This window comes from Castor canadensis, chromosome 14, assembly GCF_047511655.1.
Source record: "Castor canadensis chromosome 14, mCasCan1.hap1v2, whole genome shotgun sequence".
Classification (NCBI taxonomy): domain Eukaryota; kingdom Metazoa; phylum Chordata; class Mammalia; order Rodentia; family Castoridae; genus Castor; species Castor canadensis.
The window spans coordinates 72,906,364-72,920,689 of NC_133399.1; the positions used below are offsets into that span (position 1 = coordinate 72,906,364).

The 14,326-nt window shown below is 38.5% G+C and overlaps 1 protein-coding gene across 2 annotated transcripts in view; it reads left to right on the top strand.

Annotated features, from left to right (window-relative positions):
• The first annotated feature begins 6,652 nt into the window (after positions 1 to 6,652).
• Positions 6,653 to 14,326, top strand: part of Slc7a2 (solute carrier family 7 member 2) — a 65,412-nt gene continuing 57,738 nt past the window's right edge. For both annotated transcript variants that reach the window (XM_074054745.1, XM_020179343.2), the window contains exon 1: positions 6,653 to 6,809. The gene's annotated coding sequence lies outside the window, so the exon portion shown is untranslated. The remainder of the gene's footprint in view (positions 6,810 to 14,326) is intronic.

Here is a 14,326-nt window from a genome sequence, read left to right on the forward strand (position 1 = left end):
CTTCTTGCTTCTTTCTGACTGTAACTTCTTACCCATTGATCAACCTTTACCAGACTTCCTTCCCCTTACTCTCCCCAGCCTCTGCTAGCCATAATTCTTCTCTCAGCTTCCAGAATATCAACTCTTTTACATTCCACATATGAGTGAGATCATGTGGTAGTTGTCTAGAATTAAGAGATTTTTTTTTAATGTAAATTGTATTTGGAACCAAATTTAGTCTGGTGGAGCTATGAACTGATATAAGAGTAAAACTTATGATTTAACTTTTTATAGTGTTTTCAACTATTTGTTGAAACTTAATTTATCTTTTGGATAAATTAAGTACACATTATTATCCTTATTCCACAGGAAAAATAAACTTTAGAAAAAGTATTGCTGAGGAACATTTTGTTCAAAATCATACCTTTAGTGAACAACCAGTAAGATTAATTTCTGCTTTTTATGCATATGCAACATCATTTTTTTTATTTTATGAACTCTTTCCTAAAGTTGAGTTTTAGAAAAGATTAAAATGAAAACCTAAGCAGAACGGCATGGCTTTTCAGTTGAGATCAGGATCCTACTCAAATTTAGCCTGGCTCTAAGACTCTCTCTCCATTTCCAGGTAAAAGCACAAAAGGGTAAGTTTCTTCTGGAGAAAATGCACAGGTAGCTCTGCACAGCACAGTTTTATTTGATTGTTGAGACTAGGGAACAAGCCACATCAGAGCCAGCAGTTACAACTCTCCTGTATAATTAAGGAAGGACTCCAGACATTCTCCTTCTGACTGAGAAAGCTAGCATGGACTTGTTACACAGAAACTGATGGACTGGAGTACTCATTACTAAAATAGGCTCTGCCTTTTTGTCTGGGATAATGGGGGGAAAGACTGCTTAATTTGCTAACGGGCTTCAATTCATGCCAATACAAATAAGAACATAAAACAACTAAGAACTTTAAAGTACACTCTGCAAAGCATTCATTGCCTGAGGACATTAGGACACATTACCAACTCATAGAGTATATTCAAGGACGGACTCTGTGAGGCTAAGCCAGACAGTTACAGATATCAAAGTCATTCAGAATCAGAAACCAACTAACCCTCTACCTTCCTTAACCACCAGAGGGTAATTTACTTTTCACTATTTGATCTCAAAGAATCCAGTGTTCTAATGAAGATGTAGAGAAGTCCTGAAAGGTACTAGACAGTAATATTTTCCACGAGTGTTTTGAGACCAAAGTTTTGCAACCTGGAATTTACGACACTATGCAAGAAGTTGTTGCTAAGGGAAAATTGGAATTTAGTTGTTTTTTCAGACTTTGGCTAGGACTTTTGGGTGAGTAATTCTAGCTAGCTTCATTAATATATGGTATAGATGGTATGATATGGAAAGGTTCCAGTTCAATTTCTTACAAGTTCAAACTTCCTGCCCATCATTTCACCATTGTGGCTTCATTCCTTCAGGACATGGAGGCATCTTAATCATGCAACTTTATTACCAGAGCTGGAATTGAACTTACTCCTTTGAGTTTCCGTGTAGGGGTTTCCTTCACTTTGATTCTGTGCTTTACCCAACAGCCCTTGAGAACAAGCATGACTTCATAGGAGCCAGGACAAAGTCTCAGGGTTAGTGACAGGGAATTGACAAAGCAGTTGAGTAGGTTCCATACTACTTGCAGGTAGAACTTCTTCTGTCCTCACTTTTGGGGGCTGAAGAACCCCATTTTTATTTGATTGAGTGTATGACATTCTTTCTGGAGGTACTCAATGATTTGTTTTTCAAGTGGAAGGCAGTTCAGTTTAGCATGAAGAATTGTGATCTTTTAGGACATGCCAAAACAAAGGCTAAGAAAAAAAAATGTGAAGCCAGCACTGAGGTAGCCAGAAAAAGCAACTACATTTCCTATTAACATAATTACATTGAACTTTCTCTATCATTGACTATCAAATTAGCAGTGAGCCAGTGACTAGAAGTGAAAAACAAAGAACTTAAAACATGGCAGTTAGTAGGGTAGACCAGCTATCCTTAGCAGTCTCTAAGGGCTTTCCTGGACATGGGACTTTTGGTGCTAAAAATGAGACAGTCTCAGGCAAATTATAATGATTGGCCAACCTAGCTAAGAAGCTATCTAAATAAACACTGAGATGTTCTGCACCTGGGCTGGTCTCATCATTCAAAAGATTTTCTAACAGAAAACATTATCCAGTATCATTGTGTAGAAACATGATCCGAAGCAAGGCAAAGATCTGGCTGGCAATATAAATATACCTTTATTTTCTAGCTTCAGGTCCTGAGTGTGATTAAGCCTGGACAAAAGCAATGGGAACAGAGGTCATGCTGAGTACAATTGAATGCATGGAGGCATGGGGGTGTGGACCAAACCCAAATCAGGGTGTGACCTTCACCCCAGACAAATCAGGTCTACATACCTTATCTACAGTTTAAGAGAGACTTCCATCTCCTTTCTCCCAGAACACCTTTCTCTCCCTTCCACAACTGCAGAACAACAAAAAACCTATTTATATTTCAAGGATCTTTTGAAATTCCATTTCTTTAGAAAAGGCATTCCTGACCATCTCCTTCTTTAAGCTCTCACAAAGCTAATTTTCTTCTTTTGGTGTTTGTCTGCTGGTTGTATCTATAACTGATTTTTCAATGTCTTATCGTCTTAACTGGATTGTAAAGGATGGGCTGAAGCAGGATTATTATTTCTTTTTAAAATTTTTCCTTTGCCCTTTTTCATAGTGTCTCATCCAGAATAGGCTTTTTGTTAGTCTAAATCAGTGCTGTTCAATAGAAATATAAGGTGAGCTACATTTGCAACAGTCACATTGAAAAAAGTACAAATCAATAAATAAAATTATTTCTAGTCCTTTCTAATAGTACTTAGCTTGATATGTTAAAACATTTTTTTCAACATATAATCAATGTGAAAAATTATTGTGTTATTTTTACATGGTTTTGATCAAACTAAACCTTTGAAATCCAGTATGTATTTTGCACTTCAACATACCTGGATTTGGACCAGCCATACATCATGTGCTCGAGAGCCAAATGTGGCTAGTGGCTACCATATTGATGGCACAGGTCTAAATGATAAGTTGAATGAAGAAAACATACCAAAGTGGATGACAGATATTTCTTATGATTTAAGGAATTTAGTTGGATTCTATAATCAATGAGAAGATATCATGAGTTTTTGTGAAGATTGCAATAACTATGCTAATATAGCAATAGTAGAGATTAGGATGATGAATTCATAGAGGTCAAGCAAAAGGGTTATTTCTGTGGTAAAGAATAAATGGAGGGATAGTAGCAGAGCTTTGTGATTTGTGGAACATGAATAAGTAAAGACAAAGGAGAATCATAAAAGGATAACTGTAAACAATAACTTTAAGTTCCCAGAGAATAATTAAGAAAGAGAATAATAAGTAAGAAAAATATAGGAATAAAGTAGTCTGGGAAAGAAATGAATTTGTTTTTCCAACCTTCTAGTTTTGGGCAAGTTTATCTCAACAGAGAAATAATTTGGAGCAAAGATGAGAGATGAGGCCTGGCAAAATAGCTTTAGAAGTTGACACCATGAAGTTGGTTGAGCCCCCAAAATGGGTAACAATTAAGAGTATGAAGGTTGATGGCAGTAAGAATGAAGAATTTAATGTTAAGAAAGCAGAATTTAATGGATAGCAAGCAGAAAAGAAAGTTATCAGGATGGTAAGAGAACATGGAAGCCAAGGGGTGGGGGAAAGTGAGAAGGGAAGTAATTTTAAGAAGGAAAAGAGAAAACAGGAGAGAATATGCAATATGTTAGAACTGAGAAAGGTCCATTGGACATGGTTAGGAAGAGCTCCCTGGAGTAATGAAGACCTTTGTCAAGGCTAAAGGAGAAACGAAGATTTACATTAGATTAGCTTCTTCCTAAAACTCCAGTTTTTAGTCCTTGCAGTCACAGTCTAACTGAAGATGTCTGGAGTGAGAAAACTGTCTTTTTCCAGCAGATACAGTCCCAGCAGGAATCCTGGCAGAAGGAAACAGGGACCAGCACAAGGCGGGTGGAGCCCTGGGTGATTCTTGATTAATGGCCAAGGTAAAGAAAACTCAGCAAGAAGCCAAGTGACAGGATGCAGGAAATTTTGTAGGGAAAGCAGTGTGGGACTGAAAAACATTACGAAACCATTATTTTGTCTTAGTTAAAAGAGAAGCAGAAAAAAATGAATTTAAATGGTAACTTGCCATCACAAGGACTTCTTGTACTTTTTTTTTCCCAACCGTTTTATCACTATTTCACTGCTTACCTTAAGGGATGGGCAAATGTGGATTGTACTCAATGGAAAATTGTCTTTAAATTTTTACACATTTTTGAAAGGGGAGTGTAACACAGCAGTGGCCTAAAAGCCAGCTCTCCAAACTATAGTGGCCTAACTCTGGTCCAATCCTTTTATTCTTTCAATCCCTATTCTATTTAGCAAGCATCGGTATCCTGGGTCTAACCATTTGAAAAAAAGTTGGGGAATTTCAGCTTGTCATTACTAAACTAGCTTGAAGATAGTAAAGTCACAAATTAGAAATAGCAAGAATCAACTCATTCAGTCTTGATAAGGTAAATCCTTCATTTGTGCACCTGAGATTTATTTTGGGTTGTATTTGGCAAGTATGGAAGAACAGGGTGTGGAATTTATTCAGCTACAAAAGTCCCTTGAAATTCCCCCAAATTTCATAAACCTTAGGAGTTCAGACACACACAAATGTTTCCAAAATCTTCAGAAAATGGCAACTAGGTTATTCCTGAGAATGGTTGTTGGATTTTGTCATTTGTAAGGCAGAAGCTTAACAGATGACAGTGAAAAGGGTTAACCTGTTTCAACCATTTTATTACTAAAAATTCTATTTTACTTTTTCTTGTCTCTCATAGTTCATCTTAGATACTCATTCTAGATCTGTGAACATCTTATTCTTTCTATAGCCACACACATTTTAAAAGTTGAGAAATAAAGGTGCAGTGCAAGATTCAGGGTTAATCAATAATTAACAGGAAATGGAATATATTAAGTCAAAGACTACTGTGTCAAAATACTCAACAATCTTGTTAGAAAGGACTTGTTCATTTTTTGCTTAGAGAGGAAATAGATTTTTATTAGCCACACATGGACACAGTGAATTCTTCTCTCAGGAAATACCAAAATCAGATAGGCAGATTAAATTAAAAGATTAATATTCTGATAAAATGAGCAGTTTCTAAATGTCAAATAGATTTGCTTATCCCAGATCACTCTCCTGCAACCTAACCACAGATTCAACATAGTTTTGAACCCAGAGTACTTAAATAAAATAACGAGATGAATAATGTCTTAAGTTTTAAAATAGAAATCTCTGATTTTTTTTGAAAATTTTTAGATTAGTGCCCTTGATCTTAGAAATTAATTGAAAGATCTTGAGTCTTCACTCCTTTGTGTAATGCCTCCTTGCTGTGGGATTAAGTTGGAGTAGGGATTTGGTGTTAAGTGTTCATTTCATTCAAAGTCATTAATGATAATTTGCACACAGAATCTGCTTTACACTGTAAAAAGTTTACATTGACAGTTTTTATTACTTAGGACATTTACTCTAACCAATAATTTCCATGTAATCACAGTGCTATGTAGATCTGGAATTCCTTAAATGGGGTCCATGGTCGCTTCCTGGGGTACATAAACTCTAAAGATAGTAATTGTGATTTTGAGCATGTACCATTTTCTGGAGGGAAGCACCCCACCACTTAATTAGATTCTCCTGGGAAAACAAGCCTTAAAGAAAGACAGTTTAGAGCATCACTTTTAAAATGTGCTGAATCAGTATGAATCTGGCAGTTTGCTAAAGTTACTAGTTAGTTGAATAGAGACATTTACCACAATATTTAGCAAAGTAAAGTAGACCTTTCTGCCCAGCAAAAATAATAATACATGCTTATTGTTCAACTCAGTGCCCGTGTTTTGCTTCATTTTGGATTAAATTTAACAGAGTTTCACATTGTGACTTTAATCTTATCAGGGACTCCTAAAGTAAACAATAGCACAGTATGAGAATCCTTGATTGTGTAACTTCTGCTCTTGCTCGCTTGGAAATAGCTAATGCCATTTTCTTATGAATCCACCCCCAAATAATCTGGAGTACCTCTACTGGAGCTTTCTAAAAAGCTCCAGTGGAGCACATTAGCTATAAACGTTTATTTTATTGGTGGAAGTAAGTACTATTTGATAAATCACACCTATTTGGGCTTCTGTTTAAGTAATTTTATTATTTTACAATTCTCAGAATGATAAGTAAGCAAGGGACCCGCCCCCCCCCACAACAAACAAACAAACACTTAGAGGAATTCAGTTTAGAAGAGACTTCGGAAATGCCCCTGATATTGGATCCTTTAACCAAGGGAGAATTTTCACTCCTGCCCAGCTCCACTTCCCAGGCCGGCACCACCAGCCCAACCCCTGGCGAGTGCACAACGGTGTGCGCGCGGGCCAGGCCTGGGACCATCCCCAGGGCGCAGTCAGACACCGCCTACCCGGGAAATAGGAGGGCGGCCCTGCGGGCGGGAGGCGGGCTCCAGCGGGGGCGGCGAGCGCGGGGGAGGGAGGGAGGGAGAGGCGGTGCCGCCCCGCCCCGCGCCCCGCCCCCGGCGCGGCTACACCGAGGGGCGCCCACGTGCCCAGCCTGCCTAGTGCAGCGCAGTGGACACTTCCCTCCGCGCGGACCAGCGACGCGGCGGCCGCTCCTCCAGCCTGCTCGAGCCCGGAACCCTTGGCGCGCTCGCCCAACACCGCACCCCTTGGCGCGACCCCAGCGCAGCCCCAGTAAGTTGCCAGGTCTGCGGCGGCTCGGAGGGGCCGCAGGCAAGGGGCAGCCTGGGCGCGGGGCGGGAAGGGAGGCAGTGGGGCCGGGACGCCGAGGCTGAGTTTAGCTGCGCGCAGTGCCCGGAGGCCGCTCTCCAGCGACTTTGAGCGGATAGCCCCGGGGCTGTGGGCAGGGACTGCAGCTGAGGACCCTCGTCCTCAGGACTGCGCTTCCCGGCGCATGTCGCCTGGTGCTGTCCGGCGCCTGGTATGGAGACTCCAAGAGTGTTACTCTTGTCCTAGGGGATCTTGAGCACCCGTTTTACGGAAGGCAGTCTGAACCTTCACGCCCTGCACGCTGAAGGGTCCCAGAAGTCGCCTTCCTCTCCCTTAGGGTTCTTGGTTTAAATTTAGAACGCGGCTTGAATCTCTGGAACTCTTTCCCTATCCTGCTGATATGACAGGTAAAATGGTCCATCGTGGTGTTTGTAGTAATATTTTGACGTAAATGGATGCAGTCGTGAATGCCTTTGAGATGGGCTGTATTTTTAAACTTGTTTCATGAAGCCTTCTGCCTTGAGCTTGAAATGTCTGTATTGGTGTTTAGAGAATCACCTTAAACCTTGCACCTCAGAGCCAGGGTTCAACCAGAGAACATCCCATTTACCCTATTTCGCGTATACACCATCCATGAAGTAAGGTAATCAGATTGTGCCTTATAGTTATTTCAAAGAAAATACTCTCAACAAAAGTCACCGAGTCATATGGCTTTTGAAGTGGAAACTACCTAGGTTTCAAGAGTAAAAATGTTCATCCTATTCAAACTTTAAAATATTTGGACAAAACTGCCTAGAAGGGTCTTTGGGTGACGCATTTGGGACTGATAAAATTTACCTAGACGTTTGTACAGAAACACAAATCCTTTTCATGTGGGAATATCATCTGAATTTACTGGAATGGAGTTATTTGAAGCAAGGGCTTGGACTACAGAGTTAAGTGTATGTGGCTACTGACCGACAGTTTTTCACTGTTGCCCGAGCCAGTCTTTCAAAACTTTTCTTCCCCAACGCCCCCAACAGTAATAATAATAATAATCTCTTTAGGAAAGTGAGACATTTTGTATATTGTCTTTGTCTAGAAGATTACAGAATAATATTATTTTATTTATAATGTTAAATATTTGTTATTTATATACTTTGTGGTCTTTTGTGATATTAAATCCTCTTTTCCTAATTGCACTAAAGCTTAAAGTGAGGAAATGATCTCTTAGTGCAGAAGAACATAAGAAAATTTTTTTCTCCCTCTACTAAAAAGTTGCCAGGTGGCTACTCCAGGGTGAATCTGGGAGGCTATGTTTTATATATATAAAAAACAAGTTCCTCACTTTGTCTCCACCTTGTGCCTTGATTTTTTCCTGTCATTTACCTTAATGGCATTTTGATCTTTTAGCATATGCCTTGGAGAACAAACTAAAGCTTTGTGGTATCTGCAGAGATTCAGTTTGCAGAATCCTTGACCTCTTTAGCATGTCAGCATAGCCCTTTTGATTCCAGTCATTTTCATTGGACGTGGAGTTAAGACAGTATAAAGGAGAACAGAAGGTAGATGGGTGAGCCATGATAGCTGTGATCATTGAAAAAGTCTCATAAAACCCTGGAGTTTTTCATCATGTCTTCAAATGTATGCTTATCCCTAGAACACATCAGCCTGAAGAATTTTAAAGTTCATGCTTTTCTTCTTCCACTACCAGCATGCTCACTTCTGCAGAATGGAAGTGCCTTGTCTCTGTTGTAGGTGCTTCACCTTGCCCTTCTGTTCTCTGCTCCTCACCTCCTAGTGTAGTCATTATTCTTTCTCGCTGCTGTTGTAGTCCCACATAGAACCCTCATCAGTGGCTGCTTCTTCTCTCTTCAGCTCTACTTTTTTCCCTTATAGTTTTTCTGTGGTGGGGTCTCTATTTAGGCTAGCTAATGTCTTTCCTTCTGTTTTGTGTACCTCTTTGCTCCGTGTGTGTGGTGTGTGTGTGTGTGTGTGTGTGTGTGTGTGTGTGTTCAGAGCCATCTGCTGGCTTTATTTTGGTGCACTTCAGTGACCAACTTTCAGAACAGAATCTTAAAAACACCCTCATGTTGCTGCTTGCTTCATTATTTCCCCAGGTGTGGTATGAACTCACTGATGCTGACTTCTTATAGACTTCTTACTGAATGCCAGACATTTGGAATGAAAAGCAAAGTTTTCAGTTGAATGTGTTTCTAAATTGTTACATGTTTAGTACCGTGTGCATCATTTGAATGTTTTTCTCACACAACTGAAAAGCTCAATTAATTATAAGATTTCACTTTTGTGACACTACTTGTCCAAATGGCTTAGGAAATTTAAGTGTTTAACTTGTTCTAGACCTTTATGCAGATATTCAAAATCATATAGGTATAACCTTGAATGAAAACAAAAACTAATGAAATTGCTCTTTTCATTGTCTTCTGTTTTAGTAACCTTTTGTTTTGGTACCTAACAGTGTTACCTAACGCATGCTCACTATGACTTTATTGTTGAATAAATGCCACTCATTTCATCAGTTTGAGAAAAGATATTTTGTCTCTTTTCACATGTATTTATTCCTTCCTTGAAAATTTACTGAATTCCTCCTCCATACCTGATATTGAGTAACCTAAAAAGTAATGTGTGGCTGAAATCTTAGAGGAATTCTATAATTATTTTTGCACTTGGTAAGCTCTTCACTGATGGATTTTTTTAAGAAATGAAGTTTTTGTTTTATCATTACTGTATAAAGAAATAGCACCAGCTCTCAACAGATGACTTTAGTACTTTGTAAGCAAGTGGCAAAGGCACTCTGATACAGGAAGACAGTGCCACTGTTTCATCATCAAAAGCGTATATGGCTGTTACATTTGTTTCACTAGTAGTAACAAATTTATCCTAATTCCTCCTATACTTACTTTTACTTGTATTTCTGGCTATTGTTTTGTTTATTTATGTATTTATTTTTATTTGGGGGGCAGCATTGCGGGTTGAATTCATGGCCTTATACTTGGTAGGTATGTGCTCTACCACTTGAGCCATGCCTCCTGCCACTTTTTGCTTTATTTTTCAGATAGGGTTTCATGCTTTTGCCTAGGGCTGTCTGAAGCCAGCCATCCTCCTACCTCTGTCTCCTGCCTAGCTGAGATTGCAGGCGTGTACCACCCCACACAGCCCTGGCTATTGGTTTAGGAGTGGTGGCTCTGGAAGTAGAAATGTGGATGCCATTGACAAAGCCAGAGCAAATGGGAATTCATTTCCGTCAGCTAGACAGAACAATCATAGCATGATTCATCTATTTTGTTTTATTCTCCAACTTTGTAAACTTAACTTAGTTATTAATCTGTGAAAGCAAGCAGTGTACTATTGTTTTTCCCATGCTTATGGACTCTAACTATTTCTAAGAAGGACCTTTGCTGCTTCACTGGTGAGTATAATTAGTGTTGACTTAAGAAAAGATTAGTTAATGTGGCTTTTGTTTAAAAGGCTAGCTTTGGATATTTGGGTCATGTGTCTTCTGTTCTTATTTAGACTTTTAGTTTGGATCTGTCCTCACATACATCTGTGGTTCTCCATTCTACTGGATGTTTGTGGTTATGATATATTGTTGAAAAGCTTGGGTTTTCTTGAGAATGGACTTTATTCATCCAAGATTGGATCATCCAGCGAGAGTGTATCATGTATTCATGTATTCAATTCTATGTTATCCCTATTCCCCTGAAAAAATTAAGAAATAGAAAGAATTAAAAAGTGAAAACTATGCCTGCGCATCCTAGGAGAATAGAATCATTCTACTAGCACCTCACTTTAGAACTCAGCCTAAGGAGGAAATCAGCAACAAGGCATATGAAACAAGAACATTCCATGAACTTTCTTTCAGGAGGTTTTTTTTTTAAGTCCTATGTTATATTCACTTTTGGAATATTTGTTGAACAATACATAACAAAGAATTTTTATGTCCCTTGTTGATTGTTACTAGTTCCCTTCTTGTAGTGACCTAGTGATCATAGGCTATAGAGTTTAATGTCACCAGAGATGAACAATACTGCAATCAGTATTTTTGCTTTATACTAATACTTTTGCTTTATTCTAATACTCTTGCTTTATACAATACTTTTGCCTACTTTTTTGGAGGAAAGGGGATCGTATTTAAGATAATTGGATCTGTTCACTTAAAAACGGAAGTTTGTCTCTTCAGAAAATCAGGTGTAAAGTTCACTTTTTATTCATTTTATTTCTGTGTGCACAAGAAAATAGTGTGAGCTGATACGTTGAGCATAGTTAGGAGATAAAGACTGCTTGGTAAGGGTCTTTCCTTTGGCTGTTATATATAGCTTTTATCTTGGTAAATATGATAACAATAGTATTAATCACTTGCGGAAGTAACAGTTATTTTACATTGAACCAAAAAGAAAAATAGGGTCTTTCCAATTTTAGCATTATTTGTTTCCTTCCTTAATAAGAACTTGGGGTAGATTTTTTTGAATAAAGTATAGTGTCTTATTTTTTAAAAAGAAAAATCACACAAAACTTTCTAGAACTTGAAATATATCTGAGTGGTGAGAGTGGGAATTCATTTAAGTATGAAGCATGTGGTTATAGTCCTCCTGCCCACCATTCATGCTGCCTGGTTTCTATAAGAAACTATGCATCTAGCAGTATGATTTTTATGAAACTAATGTGTGTAATTTACCACTACTGCCTTGCAAATTTTGTAGCATTTAGTAATTAATTGTATGTACACCTAAATTACTGAGTGCAATTTTGGTACATCAAGATTCCCTTGGACCAGGATATAAATCTTTGTAACTTTGATTCCAACAGTATCCTGTTTGGAATTTTCTGTCATCAGAGGCATTATCCATTGTGAGCAGGCACATGTTGTATGTCACTATGACCCAGAGGAACTAGAGTATGCAGAGAAGCAAAGAATAAGTAACTTGGTCCCTGTCCTCTGTATTGACATCTAGTAAAAGGAGGTAACAAGTACACTTATAATTCAAGAAGTGTGATATGCCATACAAAGAGCTGGAGAGGAAAGGTAGTGATCTAAACTTTTTTTTTTTAATATGCATTGTGAAGCTGGGCACCTATGGCTTACACCTGTAATCATAGCTTTTAGGAAGACTGATTTCAGGAGGATTGTGGTTCAAGGCTAGCCCAGGCAAAAAGTTCAGAGACCCCCATCTCAACTGCTAGCTGGGCACGGTGGCATGTGCCTATCATCCCAAGCTACATGGGAGGCTAATATTGGGAGCATCGCAGTTCCAGGCAAGCCTGGGCAAAAAAGTCCATCTCGATGGGAAAAAACGAACCTGGGCATAATTAACACCTGTCATCCCAGCTATGGCAGGAAGCACAAAATAGGAAGAGGTCAGGCCAGCCTGGGAAAAAAGCAAGACCCTATCTCCAAAATAACCAGAGCAACAAGGACTAGGGGCATGGCTAAAGTGGTAGAGCACAAAGCCCTAAGTTCAAACCCCAGTACCACCAATAAATAAATAAATAAAAACTTTTTAAAATACATTGTGCCCCTAGCAAAGACTAAATGCCTAATTTTAGGTACTTTCATCATTACTGTTCCTATTACTAATTTTAAAACTATTATAGTAAGTTTTTGATGAAACTTGGGTCCCTGGGAGTTGAGTCTGACTGAACAGCTAAATGTCATTTGTGTTTGGGAGGTCAATAATATTTTTTTACTGACTTGGAAAAATTGCCCAAGTTTATTACCCTAAGCTTCTAGGAAATTATATTTAACTAAAAATTCAAGGTATTCTGAAAGGTCTAAAAGCTAAAATGCTTTAGGGGATTGTATTTTAAATGGAAATCATGAAGAGTACAATCACTGCAAAACTGCGATCAAATTAAGAACATGAAATTATCTTTTTTTTTTTCTTGAAACAAAGTCTTGTTATGTATTCCAGACTGGCCTTGAACTTGTGATTCTCTTGCCTCTTCCTTCTGAGTACTGGGATTACAGGGGTGTGCCATGAAACCCAGTATGAACTTACTTTAATTTCTTACTCTTAACAATTGAGTTGTTGCATTAGGTAAGCTTGGTACTTTTATATAATCCAACAAGTTTAAAGCCCAGAATGGGACTTGTCAAGAATAGAAAGATTCCAAAAGACTCTCAGCCATCCCTCCCATCATTGCTTCTGCAACAGACCACCCAGAGAACAGTTGGCATCTATATATTAGTGTTGGCTCCATTCTTGGCTTTCAAGTTGGAAAGGACAAAGGGCTGGTGAAAGTGTGGCTGGTGGAAGGCATTCTTCTCTATTCCATGGTAGAGAGGGGAGAGTTCTTTGTTCAAAGGAAACATATTCAGTTTAGTAACCTACTACCATTGACCAATTAGGAAAACAAAAATGTTTTCAAAGAAATGAATTTGTTGTAGACTTCAATTCCTGTGTACATTAACTTGCCTCTTGTATAAGGATTGGCTTCATGAAGATGAGGAACTGGCTACCCTAGCCTCAACATCCACGGTTCTGGTTTCTTGAGAATGTAACTAAAAAAGATTCTTTAAAATCATTTCTGAGAGGTGAGGCATTAGGGTATGGATAAGAAATTAATTCACATTTTCAGTCTATTGGGTTCATTTTTCCAGCTGAAAAAAAAATCAGTTTAAAAGATCTCAAGTACCTAGAATTCCAGTAATTCTTTGCAACACACTTGTCATGCTCTTCTTCGTTCATATATGGCCAATAAACATTATTCATTTTAGTTCTTGGGTTAGCGAGCAGGTAAATATTCATTGTATTATTATTTTAAATGATCTGTTAATAAAGCTTGATGAATTTCTCCTAAATAAATTAGTATTTCAAATAGAGAATGTTTTTATTGAATGAATTTTGCCCCTTCCTTCAGAAGGATGGTTTTCTTCAGGCAGTGGTTCTTCTTTTTTCCTCCTGAAATTTGTTTTATATTTACTTCTATAAGTAAAGCATACTTAGCATTTACCAATGGGGCTGGATGGAGCCGTCTTTGTCCTGTGCCCTTTCTTGACTGATACCTAACTTGCCTTAGGTACTTGTCCTGATAAAACTTCAAATGAAACTCTTCCCAATAGTTTGTATCAACTTGGATATGAATTCCTCTGGGGAAAAAGCATGCATCTGAAAATTCAGGTTACTCTAAGTTTTTGTCTGCTGTGTGCTGGACTTTATGAGTGTGCTCTTCATTCTGGTTACAATTTTAGTGAATACGAGAAAGAAGAACCTAAGATCACAGTATCTATTTTGTATAGCAGTGACGTTATTGATGTGTGGGGGGAGTTACCACTGTGTTGTGATAAAAGAATGCACAGTCCCATCCCACTCAATTCACTTCCCCATAAAAAGAATGCATGTCTATGTATGTACACTGCACCCCCGCCCCCCAGCAATTTTGTGTGAGATTTCTGGAAGTCAAGGTCCACAGTTTCCATCTAGAATGTGCTTTTAGAATCCAGGATAAGAACCCTGCACTCCACAAGCCACTTCCTTGGGGAA